The sequence below is a fragment of the Neodiprion pinetum genome, chromosome 6, assembly GCF_021155775.2.
Source record: "Neodiprion pinetum isolate iyNeoPine1 chromosome 6, iyNeoPine1.2, whole genome shotgun sequence".
Taxonomy (NCBI): Eukaryota; Metazoa; Arthropoda; class Insecta; order Hymenoptera; family Diprionidae; genus Neodiprion; species Neodiprion pinetum.
In genome coordinates, this window is record NC_060237.1 from 1,280,261 (window position 1) to 1,297,460 (window position 17,200).

At 47.4% G+C, this 17,200-nt stretch overlaps 1 long non-coding RNA gene across 2 annotated transcripts in view; it reads right to left on the reverse strand.

Annotated features, from left to right (window-relative positions):
• LOC124221949 (uncharacterized) overlaps positions 1-17,200 on the reverse strand; it is a 149,593-nt gene that overhangs the window by 128,167 nt on the left and 4,226 nt on the right. The window lies entirely within an intron of this gene.

Sequence of the window (17,200 nt, forward strand, 5' to 3'; positions counted from 1 at the left end):
CAGCCCCTGCGGGTAAAAACAATCGGGAGTATCGATTTGATTTGACAGGCCCGCATGTGATAATGGAACAAAGCTCTCGGCCGTTGTAACGCTCCGCGTGACGTTTGGAGAATTTTTTGGCTGCATCGAGGTGGTCGAGGTACAGGAGGAGAGAAGATGGAGGGAAATTCTGTTTTTTTACAAAATATGAAACGTCTGCAGGCTGCGGAGAACGAGATACTTGATCCCCGTGATACGTAAGGATGGTGATAAGGTGAAAAGATGAGGATGCGACGTTTCAAGCTGACTCGCCGCAGCGTATCATCCGCGTTAAGCTTTCACGACTTTGGAAAAGAGTAAAAATCCACGTATATATATGTATATATACATACAACGTTCGTACCTCTACCCCTTTTTATTTGATTTTTTTTTAACTTCAGCTTCTTCTTCTCGCCCTTTTTTTGTTCTTCTTACGGGTAGGTACCAACGTATCAATCAATACCGCGGAGATATCCCCATAAAAAACGAATGAACAGCACCCCCTATAAAAATTTCCCCTTTTCCCCCTATCTCCTTCCCCCACGCCCACCTTTCCTACCCTCGGGAGATAGATCAAAAATCCGACCATGAATTTACTGCATATTGGCTTGTTTCAGTCCGATCCGCGGACAACGTCAGACGTTCAAGTTCACCCCCCGTAACGTAGGGTGTGCGGTATAATTTCCTAGTTTTCGTAAGGATTTCGGGCTAGTCGGGACACCACGACGCGCATTCGCCAACCCCGAGTTTACTAGCTAGCCGGAGGTGTACAAGCCGTGCGGGCGCTTGTCACGGTAGCCATGGAAATATACCGCATTGTTTGGATCATAGACAACGAACAGTTGTGAACCTGCAGTGGACGGAAGGGTTAAATCGATATGCAGAGAGACGCTAGGAATATCTCCGATTACGATAGAAATCCAGACAATCGTCGAGCCGATCCCTGGAAATACTTCGATTCCGCATTATCTGCGCGCTGCACAATTCGCCCTGTTATCATGTCAAACGAATTTCCGAGTGGAGAGGGGACGGTGAAATTGCGACGCTCGGTGTAACGGGACAAAAGAAAAAATCGGTCGAACTCGACCGAAATTTGTAGAGAGCCACCCTTTTTTCTCATTCACACACACACACACACATATATGTATATATATATTTTTTTTTCTTTCGGGTGTGGGGCGGGGGGCACGACAGGGGGGACAGGGACAAATTCAATCTATATCTTCGGTACGAGAATATGTTGTATTCCCGCCCATATACACAAGCCCTTGAATTAAGCCGCGGCGGCGGCGGAGGTCCTACCCTTGACGAAAAAATCAATGATATCGATTCTATCGGACGCCCGGTGAATGGCTGGCTCATAGAGCATGAATAGAGAATTTCGACAAAGTTCAAGGCCGCCAATGCGTTCCCGTTTCCTCTATTTTGTCTGGTCTGGTCCGGAGATCGAATTTTCTAATTCCATGTACGAAAACGAATCTTTACATAATTCTGGTAACGAAAAAATATTTTGTTCTAATTCTTACACCACTGGCAATGAGTACTTTTTTCTACAGTCTACTTTCGTTCTTTACGCATGGTAGCTGTAACGTACGACAAGAGAGGATATTTGTTTACTTATATGTGTATAGACGAGGTATCGATCGAAGCCCCTTCGCCTATGAAATCCTAGTTGACACCTTCTCGTTATAGCTAGTAAAAACTTGAGAGGTTTCGTTTGTTCCGCCGGTGTGCAGGCACCGAGTGTCCCTGTATCGTTGACATTCGGTTCGTAGGTAAAACGATCGGAGTTGGTACCCGGAACTGGGGAACCGAGCGTTTAGAGTCTGTTATAAACGGTCAGAATAGGGTCCCGGCTTCCAGGGGTTTATATAATAGATATTTTATCGGATATTATACCATTCCGTCTAATTTACATCTATAATAGTGGCCGACAGAGCCGGAGCCCCTGCACGTCTCTTATACGTCTGTCTGACTCGCAATCGCGGGAACTTGTACAACACGGCCTGGAATCACGATTTACATATATACATCGAGAAACAATAATCGACGTGGTTCACGATTTCACTACCCCTTCTTCCATCATTATTCTTTCTTTCTTCCTCCCTTCACCCTCTCTTGTCTATCTGACTTTCTAGCAGTAAGGATTTTAACCTCTTATGCGCGGTAAAACGATGAACGATATTTCGACCGTTGAAAAAAAAAAATAAAAATAAATAAATCAAATAAATAAAAATATGCTGAATTTTGTTTACCGGAATTTTCGTTCCTTTCAAAAGTTTGATTACCGATCAAATCGAACCTGCAGACCAAGCCTCAGTCTGACTGGGTTTCGCAGATTCGAAATTAGGCAAAGCCCAGCGAAGCGAGGTGGGATTGGATTAATTCTGGAAGTCTGCAGAGGAGTCGGCCGATCATTATTCTCGCGTAATTAATCGGATGCAAACAGGCTTAAGCGAATGAAGCTAATGTGAATCACTCTCGAGGGCAAAAGTGGCGAGCAGATGTACTTGATTCGATGGGTTTACGCCGGGGCTTAATCATTTGCAAATTAATTCTTGGGCAGCCGTGGATCGGCGGCAGCACGCCGCGTCGTCGTGACTTTGCGAATATTTTCGCATTTCATACCCTCGCGCAGCCATTGTGCATCCATACGTATTTAATAATACATCCAAGGAGTCCGTAAGACGCGGGGCTGCGAGCTTAATTGCTCGGCAATTACGTCACGCCTCGTCGTCATTATCGTTTCGGCCTGCACGGGAAATAAATCGGAAAAAGAAGAAAAAAACCTTGCGAAATTAGAAAAAGGCGAATCAATCAGGCAGCAATTAAGATCCCAATCGTGCACTCCGCGGGCGAGTGACGTTTCGTGCAAGGAGGATGACCGCTGGGCTGTATGCAAAATAGGATAAGCGTTTTTGTTAAACAAACTTTCGAGGGTGGTTCACGCCCCTACAGCGCGTCGATGGTTGGCGATCAGAGCCTTGCGACGCGGCGTCGTGCGAGTCGTCGCGGCGCCGTGAACCAGGCATATCATTACCCTCCACCTCCACCTCCGCCTCCACCCCCGAGTTCCCCCACCCGACGTGGGCCCCCTCTCCGCGAGCCTCAACCCTCCGCGAGCTTCGATTCGCGTCGCGGCAAGGAGGGGGGCAATATGGCCGCCAGACTGGATACATTACGCTGCGTTGCTTAATTACGCAAGGTACTTTGCCGTGCCCGCGGTGAGCCGATGGAGGGGGCGCAGCCCTCTTAAAACGTTACCCCGTAACGCGCGCACAGAAATACACCGACAGGCGCACTGTAGGTGAAGTATAGGGAGAGATAAGATGTAGGCGGTCGGAGAATGACGAGGGGTGGATGTTGGTGTAAGTCTCAAGGAAGAACCGAGAAGGGGTGGAAGAAAAGGGAGGACGAAGGCGGAGGAGGAGGGCGGGAGGAGATCGGAGAAACGAGGCCGAGAGGGGGGGAGCCGCTAAATTAATTTGCCAGGGCTAAACAATGCGAAGGCAAAAGAAGTTTCGACGGGAACCCGCGGAGCTGCAGTGAACCAAAGGCAGAAAGTAGCGACCGGAAGGGCGAAAAAAGAATCGAACGAAATAAAAAGAGACGGGAAAAAAAACGTTTACACTTTTTCGTCGATTGCGCCCCCTCTTCGTGCAACCCCCTAAAATCGAGAACTCGCCCAAATTCATTCCTTTTCTTTCTCTTCTTCTTCTTCTTCTTTTCCCTTCAAGCTTCTGCCCCTATCTCTTACCTCTCCCGCCTACCTCTTACCTGTGTATTCAAAACGTGATCTGGAAAATGGATGTACACATATCCAGTGTGTCGCTTTACGTAGATTATCAAAGTTATCCTACCTACATGCAAAGAATTCTTAAGAAAAGGAAAACAATAATCAAGCGATAGAAGTCAAAACGTCGGTAATTCACACCACTGCATTCGTCAGCATACAACATCTAGTGTTAATAATCCGCGAGAAATACAGCAATCTATAGAGAAACAAAAAATTGGGCGGACAGAAAAAAAGATTTGAAAAAAAAAAAAAAACAGACGGAGCATAAATTTCAAACGGAGAAAAAAAAATGAACGACTTAAAAAATTACGGACTTAATGTATTCGAATACTTTTTACGACCTTATACCCCGACAATGCCGCGAGGGTAGCGGACGTCTGGGTGCCAGGATGTGCCTCGGGTATGAGGCGATTAATCAACCCTTTAACTAGCCCGCGACTCCACCCCGGGTAGACTGCAGGGTGGTTTATACCATCCCCGAGGTTACGCCGAGGTTATCCAACGTGTACGTCGCAAACTATGCAGCAGTGGGTATATAATGTATAGAATCAGGAGTGGAGCGAGCTTTTCGGGGCTTTTGGGCCGGGCGCAGGCGCGCGGAGCGCTAATCAGTATACGTATATAAGGTTCGTTACGCGGGCGTGGAAAGAGCTGGAAGAGAGGTAAAATGCCGAGAGAAATCCATAGCTCATAAACTATTTAAGCGAATGTCGCCCGTTCGGCCCCACGCAACTTCCGGGCAACAGCTCGACGACGAGTGGCGAAGCGAAGCGAGAGGGTGGTGGAGGGGGGGGGGGGGGGGGGAGGAATTAAAAATTGAAACGACAATTTCTCCCTAAGCGTGTCCCCGGCGGCGGGCGAAGAGCGAGAGAGAGAGAGAAAGAGAGAGAAAAAGATAAAGACAGACAAACGGAGTGCCTGGTTCACAGTGTAAGAAACGCTGGGTGTAGTGAAAGGGAGTTTTCCAACGGCGGCGACGGCGGTTTTCGCTCGAGAAAGCAAAACGGGACGGAAGCATATACGTATAGGTATAACTATAGATATGTATACGAGACCGGAGAATTAAGGAGAAGAAGCATCGCCGAGGCGAGACGGCGAAGGGAGTAGAAAGAAAATTAGGGAACGAACGGGTAGGACAAGTGCGCAAGAACGTGGAGGGAGGGCGAGCTGAGAATAAGAAGGAACGAAAGAGGGTGGAGGGAAAAAAGGGAAAATCGCGAGAGCGCGGCCTCGGGGAGGGAAAGAGGAAAGGGTGGGGAAGGGCAGGGAAGGGAAGAGGGAGGTAACCGCATGAATAATAAAGACTGCCGCGCGCGGAGCAATATAAGAAGAATAAGGAGGAGAAATAAGGTTCCATTAGCTGCGCTGCGCGATGGCTTACAGTCCTATAAGCAAAGTATAAGGAGCAAGGTGTATCCCGATTACTCAAAAGCACTTCCGTCCCGCCCTCTACCTCCGTGCGCAACCCTTGAAAGAAACCCTAAAAGAAAAGACACGTTCTTCATGCACGGACGTGCGGTTCCGCGTCCGCAAAGGTCGCGAACGAATTCTTCTCGTCCCCGGCCACCGATCGAAGGACGTACACGTCGCCCGTGGTTCATCTCCCACGTGTCCCTCTTCCCGACCGGCGTCGCAGCTTCTCCTCGGTCCGAGTGCAGGGCGAATCGAGTTACGGTGAGTTTCGGGTAAGCGAGTCCGTTTGAGACCAAGTCCCGATGTCCGAGTGCCAGGAAGCGGGCGGAGGGTGGCGGCTCTTCCGCTAGACACCCAGCGAAAATTGGACCTTCGGTTCCCATTTAGAACCATCGTATGCACGGTGCAGGATCGCTTCGGCAGGCCTTGGCGCGGAAGTTTTTCTTCTCCGCTCTTGCAGGTGTCACGCGTGAGGCGAAATTTTCTTTTTTTCTTCTCTCTCTATTCGAGGAAACGCGGAATTTCGCAGGGAGGAAGAAAAACGCCGCCTCAACGTTCGCAGCCACCGAGCCGGACTAGCATTCGAAATGAGGTCGTCGAACCCCCCGGGCGAAACAGGCACCAAGATACAAGGCGAAAGAGAGAAAGGATTCATCCCTTTGCGCGGCCCAGGACCTGGAACGGAGGGGTTGAAAAAAATGGGCTGGGCGCCCGCTCGGGGTGAGTCACTACTGCCGGCTACGGGGGTGCCGCATGTGTGGGGTGCCGAGTTTTTATCTACAGGGATTTGCACCGAACCCAGTCAGTCCGCTGCGCCAGGGTGCAGCTCCGGTTCTTCTTCCCTTTTTATTTCTCTTCCTAGCACTCTTAGCAACCCTGCGGGCAGACTCGGCAATCCCAAAGAGAAAAGGAGGCGAAAAAAATTATTCATGAGACGCCACCGCGACCGCTTTACTGCAGATCGCTTTGTACAAGAGCAAAGTTCATTTACTTCGATCCCGAGTCGTTCGACAAGCGCGCGTTATACACGCGGCTTGAAATTTCACATTAAAAGTCATCTTCGATATTCCGTCCCGGGATTCTGCTCGGCGTAGAAAAAAAAAACCATTACCGACGGGTGCCGGATCAAATTTGGAAAAATTTCTCAACGTCGGACTGGGAGGAGAAAACATGTTACGCATCCTTGCGACCCGATTACCCGAAGAAAATTTATTCGAGATGAATAACGAGGATGCATGCGGTGCGATTCAACATTTTGTAATCAGAGACAGGCGATGCTCCGCGTCTCGCCTTTTCCTCATCGTCGGTCCCTGCTACGCTGCAGGGTACTGAGCGGGCGGTTTCTCCCCCTCCCCCGGAATAAAAAAAGAACAGAAAGTAAGAGAGAGAGAAGGAAGGGAAGCGAGACGGCCGAGGGGGGAATAAAAAATCCACCCCTGTCCCTCGGACCCGGAACGCGAGGCAGCAGCGCCTCGCAAGTAATTTCGCTTAAAAACGTAATTAGTGTGCGTCGACGATGGGGTTGAGAAAAAAATCGTTAGGGGTAGCAAAGTTTTTTCATACCGTGGGGTGCGCCGTGCTCGGCAAGGGCGCCCGGGGTGCTCGAGGTGGGGCGAATACACCCTCGCTCTTCGTTCACTCGGGTATCTTTTTTCTGATCAAATCTTGGGGGGTGCCGCTGCTGTGCACGGCGGACCTCAGGAGTTGAAAAAGTATTGCACCCCCAGCGAGCATTAGGGGTGGACTGCACCCGAAGCGTCTTCCTATTTACAATCACGCGTAAGTGCATCTCCGTAACACCGTATTCCGCACGATTGGGTTCTTCGAAACATTGACAAAAATTACTTTCAACTTTCATCGTTTACATTACACGTATTACAAATAATAAACGATGCTTGCTTCGAATTATTGTATAAGATTTTCGCTAAGATAGAGAAAAATATACCTAACTGCAGTGACCGCGTTTCGCAAATTCTTTTCTTATGTTACCTACCTACACAGCTGTTATATGTAGGTATGTACAGTCGTGGGTGGGTGACTTGAGTTCGCAATCAATTCGAAGCACAAGCGACGTTTTCAAATGAGCCTGAATAAAACCTCGAGATGAAAAAAGCAGCTAATTATTTGCACACCGAAGAATACAATTAGGCGGACGCATATATTTATGCAGAGTATCGCGCTGTATCGATCAGCAAGAACTCGGGTATAATCTTCAGCTCTCGAGTGCGGTATCCGAGAGCTGGCTTATTGGGACGAACCGCCGGAGTGTTTCCGATAAGCATCGCCGATTTTCTGATCAGCCAGAAGTACAGAGAAATTCTTAGAAAACCATACAATTATTCTGGTCAGCGCGACACTGCAAGCTACAAATTGACTCAAAGAGCGACGCTTTCTTGAGTCTTGACTCGTATCTCTGAGAATGAATTGAAAAAAATAAATACACTGGAACGGAAATCAAGGACCGCTAATTCTGTAAGGATATTCGACATTGAATAGCCGTAGTAAGGGTGATAATAACAATAATAATAATAATATTAATAATAATAATACGTGCAGTTCGTCAAGGGGCTGGCGAGTTAACGCGTCAACGAAGTGTCAATGTTGACCCCGCAATTAAGGAGCTTAGAGGTTAGACTGTCGGGCGTTGATCGGCTCAAAGGAACCGAATACATTATCGACGTATAAGAGCCGCGGTCCTCCCTCCTTCTTCAAATTTCATTTTTTATTCTTCCTCCTTCTTATCCTCCACCTTGAGGATCAAGGCGAGGTTTCGACGCCCCGTGCACTAACTAGCACCGGGCGTCTCTCCACTTTCTTTGAATTAAACATCGAGGTACCCCCTCGAGTAGCCGGTTTTCCCATCCCTCGACCTGTACACCCCCATGAAACTCGGCTCTTTCCTCCTTTTTCACATACTTCTTACTCTTCACCCCCGCGAATCTCGTTCGATGATAGATCATCCTCGCCTATAGTTCACTTCCGTTTGGCTGTAAATTTTTAATCCACCCTACGGCCATCCCCGTCCCCGAGAGTACCTACTGACCCCTACTGGCCTGTGATTGTTGCATCCGTGACAGGACGCAGCCTTTCTTTCGCGCGAGCGTTAGCGTCGAGTTTTCACCTCGTCCCGGGGTGAACGCTGGTCGTTAACGCTATCTTGGCACGCCGTTTCATAATGTATAAACGGAAAAACAAGGAAGCGAAATTCGCGGGACGCGGCTCTGGTGAATATTTAAATTATTGCCACGTCGCGGCAGCCTCAGGTGCACCTAACTTCCGAGTGTTTACGTACGAGCTCTCCGCTATACGGCACTTTGCTTTTACCGGAATTTATTATTTCACCACGTCGCGTCGTTGCACAGCTCGAGCTCTGCTGAAAGAGCTCGGAGGCGAAGGGCCGGCTGGCCAGCCCTCCTCGATTCGCCGTGGGCAAAAATACGGAGGAAAAACTAAGAACGCACATATCCGCAATACACTCGTCTGCAGAATTCGCGTCCATTTTGCCAGCCGAGACCGATGCATCGCGCATCGAGCCGAAATGTTAACGGAATTAACAGCACCGCGCATGCGACGGGAGAAGAGAAAGGGTTGAGCCGCCCTGTGAGAATCGAGGAAGGGTGGCCTCTCGAAGCTAGGCTTCTTTCCCCGGGCGAGAGAAGAGATACCTATATATAATACGGTAAATTAGCAAGCACCCACCCTGCAGCGTTACTTTGGCAACATGGAAGACATCGAGGTTCCCGGGTCGCGGGGAGAGAAGGGGGAAGAGGGAAGAGAGCTGGCAGGAAGCTCTGACGGTCCGGAGATTGAAAAAATTTCTTGGCCAACAATTAATTACGTTCCGCTACCATGGAAAAGAGAAGAAGGAGAGAGAGAGAAAGCGAGAGAAGGAAAAGATGATGAGACCTCGCTGTCACTGGCAAGATGACAACTCGCTTTTCGGGGCAAGATTACAACAACAAAGTTAGTCAATTTCCTTATAAGTACAAAACCACACAACATTTGATTAATTAATCATTCGTCTGCAAAGCATTGAGCGGAATGGTACTTGAGGAAATGCCCTGGTCGATTTCGACGTCGTCGTATGTATCGCCAGTTGTCGAAGTTTGCGTATCTCGAACGTGAAAAAGGGCTTAACAGACCCATTTTATACGCAATTCGGAACAAAAACACTTCGATACATTTAAATTTAATGCAGAAACGATGAAATGCCATGGATTCGACGAAATTGCAATAGTAAATTCGTAAAATTCATGCCGTTTCTTCATTTTTTCGTCAAATGATAATACATTGAAGTATCGCATTTTCCTTCAGAATTGTGTATAAAATTGGGCTGTCAGGTTTTTTTTCGTGTTTGAGACACGTGAACTCCGATATTCGTAGATATGCACGACAACGTCGAAATCAACTAGGGCACCCCGTTAATCGGATTGATATACGCACATTTATACCAGTAAACCTACATAGCGGTAAGTCAGTGTCGTTTGATTATATGCAGCATACAAACTAATCTGAAATTGAGATTTGATAAGCTTTAAAACGGATGAGCAAAAAGCTGAAAAATAAATTTGACAAGATGCGAAAAATATTCCGTAATCGTTGAGCGTATCCGATTTTTTGCTCATTCCGTGGAGGGAAGGAAAAAAATTGCTGTAACGATAACGAGATTTTTAATTACCAATCTCTGATTAAACTCTCTCGCCCAAGCAAGCAAGTAAGCAAGCCAAGGCTTGAATTTTCGCAGTCCGTAAAAGAGGGGGTCCCGACTGTATTTGACGTCGGGGACAGAATCGGCGGGAGGAGGGGAGGGATCAATTACCGTTCCCGGATCAGAAACCGTCGCGTGTCTGAAAGGAAAGAAATAATCGCTCCGAAGGTCTTAAATAGCGAGGGATACGGATGTTGAAGGTTCGGCGTTGCATGGCTGGCGGGTTTTCAAATTTACGAGGGTCGTTCCCGCGCGGGTATTCCGCAACGGCAGATTTTATATCCCCATACCCGAATCTATATCCTCGATTGCGCAACCCTTTCATCCCCCGCGCCCCAAGGCATGGCAGGTAGTATACGTAGTCGGAGACGGGGAGAAGAATACAGGCGATATATCAAGCGCACGGAAATAGGGCGAAATCGTGCCCGCGAAACGTACGCATGGCAAAGACGAAGCCTGTGCGCTGCGCGCACATTTCCAGGGTGAAAACGGGGTGGCTGGGCGTCGATTTGTAACCGCGAATCTGGCTTATTTTTCATCCGCCCTTTCTCGCCCGTTCCGCCGGATGAAAAAAAAGAGAGTAAAAAAAAGGGTAATCGCGAAAGAAAAAAAAAACACCAACGCGAAGGTGCGCGCGTGTGTGTGTTTTGTTTCCCGCGGATATAAAAACAAGCCTTGGCGAAAGGGTTGTATGAGAGCGACGAAAAAAAAAGGCGGAAAAAAGGAAGGGAAACGGGGGAGAAGAAAAAAGTGTCACGGGTGTACCGCCACCGCCTCGGAAACAAAAGATAAACGCAGCTGGTTAAACACGGAAGGGTTGCGGATTAGCATAAACGAGCCGATTACACGCGTAAGAAGTTTAGGTTTATCGTTAGCTCCGATGTTTGGGGGCCTCACCGTATAATGTAAAGGTGTACGATTATGTGCCTACGCTACACCTTTGTTCCGCCGCGGAAATACACGTAGGATACCTAAATATTGCGCGGGGATGCAGAGCCATGATACGCCGTTGCGTTATACTTACACGTATACCTGGCGCGTTATTTTGTCGCGTGGCCTTCGGCCCTTTCTGATTGGCCCGTCTGTCTCTACGCAGCGGGAAAACACACGCTGGTAGATAAAAGGCTTCGACTTCAAGGGGGAGGGAGGGAAGGAGGTAGAAGAGGAAGAGAGAGCGAGAGAAAGAGAGAGGGACGGAGGAAGGCACGCGCCTCTAACGGATTTGGAAGAGTCCGCGTATAACACACGTGTATAATACATTAGGGGGAGGTTCTCGCCTTTTACATGTGAGGAAAAAAATCCCTTCCTTCCTTCCTTCCTTCCTTCCTTCAGTCCTTGCTCGAAAAACTTGACGCGCCCGTTACCTCAAATCGTATCGCGTATTTTTATACCACTAATACCCAATATCAATATTTACTCTATTTTCATCTGCACCTCTTTTTTTTAAACCCGTTTCTTCTCGCCATTTCAGCCCTCGTATAAAGTTTCCGGGATCTATTCGTAATCGTGTTTTTACAGGTATCTTTCGCTTCAGAACCGTGTCGAAAAATTCAACGATAAGTCGTGACGTTAGCACGTGCTAATTAGGTAAGTGTTATTTTGAATTATATTTACTTCGTCGATTTTCAACCGTGTGAACGGTCCGCTGTTTCGACATCGTGCAAGCAGAGCGATACTTGTGCTCAGAAAAATTAAATTTTTTCTCCTCGTCTCATTAAAATTTCTCGTCACATTAGATCCTCTCGTAAAATTTTATTTTTGCCAAACTTGTACAGACAAAGATTCCGGAATTCAATAATTTTCCAAAATCTCACGAGTCTCTTTGTTCGAATTCACCCCTTTATCTTCAGATACCTCGCCCTCCAAATTTGTACACAAAGATCAAGCTGCAAGGTAGAATAATTGCGGAGACTGCACAATTGATCGTCTGCAGCGATGAGTAAAACCGGGTAAAATATAATGATCTGTCCGAGCTGCCGCGGGGTCGGTCTCTCTTTCGCCGGCAGCGCACCCATAAATCAAGAGGCGACGAAAAAAGGGGGAAAATAGAGGAATAGAAGAGGAAAGGGGGAGAATAAAAGAGAAAAGGAGGGAAAAAAAGGTCAGCGCACAATACACAGCGGTAAGCGCGCTAAAGCAGTTAGTGGCAAACCAAAAAGTACGGATAGAGTTATAAAAGTGGGCACGGTGTCGGCCAAGCGCCCGGCCCCCCCTCCTCGAAGGCCGGAGAGATGCGCCCCCAAATACTGAACGCGAACAATGATAAATTATTTATTTGGCTCTTCTTGTTCCGCTCGATGCTCGAAGGTTTCACTTGAGGGGGGAGGGGTTACAGCTTGAGCGATTTAAAATCGTACCTATTTTTAGGAGTTTTTTTTTTTATTTTTAAGTGAAAATACTTGGAGCAATTTGAGTTTGAGGGCTTTATTATTCATATTTTGACGAACACGTTAAAATATTTTCTTTGAAACTAATAACAAAATGGCGGCATGGCGTGTATAAGTAGCGAACGATCGCGTTTCCAATCCGGTGGCGAAGATTTTTCGGTCAAATTTTATCCGATCTACTTGAAATTTAGACGCAATCTTTAAAACTTGTTTATCGATTCGAACTCGTGGCTAGATTTTTGAATTTCAATCACAAAATTTGATCAACAATTTCTTGGTCGAAAAATGAAATTATATATATTTGAACTATACTGAAATATATTTGAAGTTTTTTTTTTTTACATTTGGGTTATGAGCTCGAACCCGAGAAGGTGTTTTTAACTCGAAAAAATTTCTCTATCTGTTACAGATTGGACAGTGATGTCGGGAGATGCGCCACCGCAAAAGCTCTCGATATCGGAGTCGTCCACTACTTGTGTGCACCGTGCCGCAATTTTTTTATTAATTTCAATGAAGAAATTCCAAAATGTTCTTGAAACTATGTATAATAAATCCTTCAAAATCGAATTTCTCTCTGTGTTTTTATTTAAGCAAAAAATAAAAACTGCTAAAAATAGGCATGATTTTATATCGTCCAAGCTGTAGACCTCTCCCCTTAAGTACGGAGTTTGCATCCAGCTTGCACGAAACAAGATTCTTGTCGATCGAGTCACGTATTGTCAGAGTTTTCGTATTTCGTACCTACGGTACAAGTTCCAACGATTTGCTAATTTTTTTAAAAGCCTACAAGAAGTGGAAAATAATTACTAACCATTTTGTTACAATTTTATTTCCAATGACCCTCTGGGTGTAAGAATAAAACGAATTCCGCAGCCAACGGAAAACCGATCGGCGGCTGCGGTCGAACGAGATCGTGGTAAAAAGTTTTTTTCCTCGACTTCAGTTTCCATAGAAAATGTGGGTAAGCCACATACCTACCAACACTTGAAATTCACTGCTCGTTGGTTGATTTCCTAAAATTATATACCCGCTACCACTGTTCATATTCAAATGTTAACGGTTTCGAATCTCGGTTTCACCGCACATGCGGCATTTATTCGTATATACAAAGTAAATTCCGTGTGACTATATAGTTACGTATACGTGAAACGTGCGGGGAGTTTTTTTGCATTTCGAAAAAATCAAAAAATTGCTTGTTACGCGACGGGGTGAGAGGTGAAAATGGAATCAAGAGAGTAAAAGCGAGCGAAGAAAGAGAAAAGAGCAAAAGAAAAAAATTGGAAAAAAAAGAAAGGCGTACGAAAAAAATGTCCGGGCGTTGGCAAAAAACGCTCTTGGCATCGGTAACACGAGTTGTGACCGAGGAGAGAAACGCTCGTTAAATTACAACAGCTACTGACTGCAGCCGCGACTCTCGGTGCTCCGCAGCGCCAAAGCTAAACCACCGCTGCCCCCCACACACGAATGGATGCTGGGACTATGGGGTGGCAGCCGGTGCAGCAGAGGGTGCAGGCGCCTCATATATGCATGCCTCCTCGCGCTCCGCGTCCTCGAGTCGCATTGAAACGTCAATCAAATTCTTGCCTTTCGACAGTTCGCGTCAACCGAGGCGCGAACCGCTCGCTCGGAGGCGCGATGAAAAAAATCTTCTCGTACAAAATCTGTTTGCTTTTTCAAACGTTCGACTTCATATTCGAGTGCATCGGAGCTTTTTCCCTTCTCTCTTATTTCCACTCGCCATTGAGCCAACCGTCATACATTGTTAACTTCTCGCTGGAACTCGAATACGCGATATTCGTGGACCCGGAAATATCCCGCCTGAATTTCCGCCGCTGCAGCGGAACGATGCGGTTTCGCATGGAAACCGGCGACCTTCCTCCCAACCGATCCTTCGATCCCAACGTACATTTCTGCGAATATTGTTCAAAGTTTACGTCAATGTCGGTATAATAATTAGGTACTGCAAAGAACACATGCGCGGGTCGAGTCAAAGTGAAAAAAATAAAACAACCGAGTGCTAATTCCGAGTAAGGGAAAAAATTCCTTTGACTCGAGTAAAAAGCGCGAGACGTTCTGCGTAAGGTGGTTCCTTGAAATTCTCCTCCTTGAGATGTCTTTTCTCTCCCTGTGGCAGAGATCAAGGCACAGGGTCAGGCCTCCGAGGACTCGGGGTGCTCTTGCAGGAATTACGTCACCTGTCATCAGGGTAACTTCATTTGCGGCTACACCGCGGGTTTTTTCACGAGAGGACTTTTTCCTCTCCTTCGCGGTTTCCCTTTGGAAAGAAAATTTTACCGGAAATGATGGCCGCGCGTCGAGTGGCTGCTGCAACCTCTCCTCGTTCTCAAAGGTGAGTTCGACGAATTCGCGAGTTTTTCTTTTTCTTTTTTTCAACGAAGAATAGAACGGACGCGTAAAGTTGGAGGAAAGGGACTGTCTAGGATGCGGCAACACGTGGCCAAGCACGCGAGGATCCTGGAAGGAGAATTTCGAAGCGAAGGATAAGCGAGCGGAGAAAATACGACAAAAAAACTGTGCAGATCGAACGTTCCTCGGATTCCTTTGGACACAGAGAGAAGCTTGATTCGCGCTTTTGAATATATTACGCAACTCTAGCTCTCTTCTCTCCTCTCCGCTCTTCTCCTCGACTCGCCAGGACTCAGCAGCTCCTATCTCCTCCGTTCACCCCGAGGACTACAAAAGGAATCACAATTCTTCCGCGCGCTCAAAGACTTTTTAATTAAATTCTAAATTGAAGAACGCCAGTCGCCCCGGTGATATTTTACCACCCGTTCAATTATCGTCATCCCCTCGCCCTCCATCCTCCCTCCTCCTCCTCCTCCTTCTCCTCCTTCTCCTCTTCATCCTCCTCGTCCGCCACCCCGGTCCTCAACCCCCGACAACGATGAGATACAATTGTTAATTGGGAGCCATTTATCTCCCGATCTGTATCTGGAGCGATGCTTCTTTTACCCCGAGAGGCTAACGAGGACCGCATTATACGTGACTGGTACCTACACGTCAAACACGCCCACCTGGTGGCACTTGTTTCACCCGTCTCGCAGGAGGAGAACAGGAGGCGAAGGAGGACTTGGTATAACGTGTACATGCATACCTACAGGTATCACTCGTGTGTTGGTGCCCACTTTGTGCGTGGGATAAGATAACCGCGCTGCCTCGAGTAAGTCGATTTGTCACGACTCGCCAGACTGCGGCGCTTGCGCGGCTCGAAGGAGGCCAATTTTTCTTTTAATTAGATCGGACTCGATTTCAGTGCACATCAACGAGATAACGAGAGTCTGATCTCCCCCCCCCCCCCCCCGTCAAAAAAACCAGCCCTCGCTTCGGGGCCAAGTGAGCTTCGTCCTCGTCGATTCGATTGTTTGTTCGTTCTAATTAGGTGTAATTAGCGATTGCGATTCCGCGGCAAACGACGCGGTATATTCGAGAATGAGAATCGCGTGTCTCGCACGTGGCTGCAGATTTAAAGTATTGTGCGCATGTGTCGCATGCATCGCCGTAATAGGCCCCCAGTTTTATTTCACTTCATTCGGCGTCATTCAGGGATATTCGGGGTTCGCACAAGCAATTCCTTCGCGGCCCCGACCCTCAACCGATTCTTTCGTGGTTTGAGCAACTTGTTGTTTTTTTCGTTTCACTCTTTTTTCCGTCATCCCCCCCCCCCCCCCCCATCACCCTTCCCCCACCATTTTATTATTATACGCAGACAGGACAACAATGCCGGCTATTGAGTGTGGATGAGCAGAAGGGGGGAAAGAGGCGCGAACCGGGACGGCTATACGTAACAGTCGACGACCCCCCTGCAGGCCTTCCTATCGCTTCCATTGATCTGCAGTATTTCCCGTTTTTCGGGGCAATACGTAACGAAAATACTACCCAAACAACCAGAAACTTTACAGGGCAACGATGCGGTGGATAGTAATATTTTAAAAACCGGAGACACCGTGCATCGATTTAGAGTATTTTAGAGTAATTCCGGGTGAGATGGCCAGACGTAAGAGATGGTCCACAGTAGAGTTACTCGTGTACTTTGCTGTATTGGACTATAATGTGGTGGTCCACCTCTTACCTACGATCTGCATCTCACCCGGAATTACCCTACGTCAAATTTTTCGTTCAGTTACGCTCGGACGTATGCTCGAGTTTCCAAAATTTTGCACATTCGCAAGGATTCGCATATTCCCTGCGGAATTATTAATTCAACGGGCAGCCGCAGGAGCTTCACCCCACGGACGGCTGCTGTGACGGAACTGACCGGAAACGTGTGAGATAGATTCGCGATAAAAGAATGCGGAGACCCGCATGCGGTGGGAAGTGGAGCGAATATTTGTTTCGTGCTGTGGATATACAATGCGGGAATGTTTCGCACCCCACGTTTCTCAAGCGGCGTCCATTAACCGCTTCGAACGCTGGTGTAGATTCCTGTATTCCGATTATTCGAGACGGTTTACAATTTGAGCATATTATCGCGAGCGGACGAGCAGAGTAGAGTTTCATTCAAAAAGTTACTGTATGGACTCTTTGTGCGCGGGTGACGTTTCCTCCGTTGATGGTTAGGCGATCGTGAAGGGAACTGATATCTACACCCTGTCCAATCCGGTCCTTGGCTTCGTCGCTATAAGTCACTTTTACGTTTATAAAGCCGTCAGTTTCGACCCGTCGTTCAAACTACCGTGAAAAACCAGGCGCCGGCTATTGTTGTCGTTTTCATACTGATAATAGAGAGTTTCGCACGATCAGATTTATGCCCGGATTATTACGCACCGAAGAACTTGCACGCTGATCGATCAAATTAGTTTCAAATAAACGACACAGACTTGTGGAAAAAATTTCATCGATTAATTTTCACAGCGATAT